Genomic DNA, 2,344 nt, shown 5'->3' on the forward strand with positions numbered 1-2,344 from the left:
TATGTATGTATATAGATATATAATATATCTATATATATATATATGTGTGTGTGTTTATTTATATATATGTGTGTGTGTGTTTATTTATATATGTATCTATGTATTTATATATATGTATATATATATATATATGTGTGTGTGCGTGTGTGTGTGTATGTATATATATATATATATATGCGTGTGTATATATACATATGCGTGTGTACTCTTGTGGATACTATCAACTCCACAGCTTCAATCACACTCGAAACATCCCAACACGCCAAGCTCACACTACCAGTCCCGTTACAGCCACGCAGGAAGTGCTTGGTGAGGCGACGTATGTCTATCCATGTGGCTACAGAGGTCTGCGAGGAGAGTGGGACGAGGGTGCGCAAATGCTACACGCACGCTATGTGGAGCTGAGCAGGCGGTGGGATCCAACTTTCTTCACTTATTCTCAGGTGGGGGTATCTGTAGGCTTCACGTACTTTCAGGCTTGCTTTGGTATCGTTTCAAATCGGTTCATAGCTCAGTTGTTTTCTGATAGGTTTGTGAATGTACAAGTGGTAGGTATTACACTGCGTCGCGGCACAAATAGATCAGCAACTGAATAGCCTGCACCCGGATACCACATGTGGGTATCGCACTTATAGAGAAATCTCTTCCATGGACAATAGATAGAAACTGCATGCTGTATGGGTCACCTATAGAGAAGTCTCTTTCATTGGACAATAGATATAAACTGCATGCTGTATGGGTCACCTATAGAGAAGTCTCTTTGATTGGACAATAGATAAAACTACATGCGGTTTGGGTCACCTATAGAGAAGTCTCGTTCATTGGACAATAGATAAAAGCTACATGCTGTATGGGTTACCTATAGATAAGTCTTTTTCATTGGACAAAGGATAAAAACTGCATGCTGTATGCGTCACCTATAGAGACGTCTCTTCCAGTGGACAATAGATTAAAAACTGCATGCTATATGTTGGTGTGGTGTGTTTAACTATATCTTCCATTGGATAGAGATCTGCGCCCCATAGGTAGAGAGATGTACTCCCTTATACAAATAGTTAAACTTTCACATAGAGAGTTATCTTCTCATATATAGAGCTATACTCCCTTACATCAAAATCCACCCGTCAAGCCTAATACATATATGGATACACCTACACTCAGTCGCTATGAGGTGTCCAGGCATTGGCTGGAATGAACATACGGTAACTGAAACAGGAGCAGGCAAGTGTTGACTATATGCTCGTTGCGTACGATTACCCATTCTGTGCTATGGAGGCATGTCCCACTTTCCGGCGGGAACCTCAATACAGGGTTTAAGGTTCCCGTATGACGTTAAGATGTGTGTCTCAAGCCTACCCTACCCAATCTCTCGAGATGTAAATTACTTCACAGTCGCCCTAAATTGAGTTCTATTTTAGATTGCCGCTGTGTAGTTGTTGTTGTCGGTATCCTGTGTTCACCTGTGAGCTTGTGCATCGGCTCACACAGACAAACACAGACGAGTACACGCTCAATTTGACACACAGGTTACTTTTGATGAAAATGTGCTGGTCTCTGTTTATAAACTTTGATACTATGTCCTGTGGTGCTCACCCAGACATACACCGACGAGTACAGGCCGAAACTCTCAACTGCCACAGAGATCGCTACTGATGATAATACAATTGGCATTGATATTCATACACACTACTATCCCCCACACACTACACACATACAGATATACACAGACGAGTACAAGCCCATCGAGTCATATGTTACACAAGATACTTTGATTATTGATGTACTGGTCTCTGTTTTTCAAACTTTGATAATATTCCTGTCCTGTGGTGCTCGCGTAGACATACACAGACGAGTACAGGCCGAACGTCTCAACCGCCACAGAGATCAGCCGAGAGCCACTTCGATGCGAACCGTGGGAGACAGAACGCGTCGGGGTGAAACAGTCCGTCATAGAGGGGGCTAATGAGGGCCTATTTGCCACTCGTGGTACGCTTTGAATTACACACGTGTACTTTTGTCCCTCTAATTTAATAAGATAATTTATCATTTGCTGTACGTTACACATGTGCAATGAGTGTTGTAGCCATATCTCTTCTTTATCGGCTCTACCTGATCCTACTGAAATCTATACTTTGCGATTGTTTGGATGCTCCCAGATGTGGCGGTCGGCGAGGTTGTGTCATTCTACAGCGGAGTGCGACTGACGCACAAGACAGTGGATGAACGCAGCTGGTATGTACCCTCTAGTGTGAGTCAACATTATTTATCATATACATGTGGTATATATATATATCTATCTATCTATCTTTCTATCTACCTATATATCTGTCTGCCTGTCTATCTA

The sequence above is a fragment of the Sphaeroforma arctica genome (assembly GCF_001186125.1).
Source record: "Sphaeroforma arctica JP610 unplaced genomic scaffold supercont1.570, whole genome shotgun sequence".
In the NCBI taxonomy this organism is placed as follows: Eukaryota; class Ichthyosporea; order Ichthyophonida; genus Sphaeroforma; species Sphaeroforma arctica.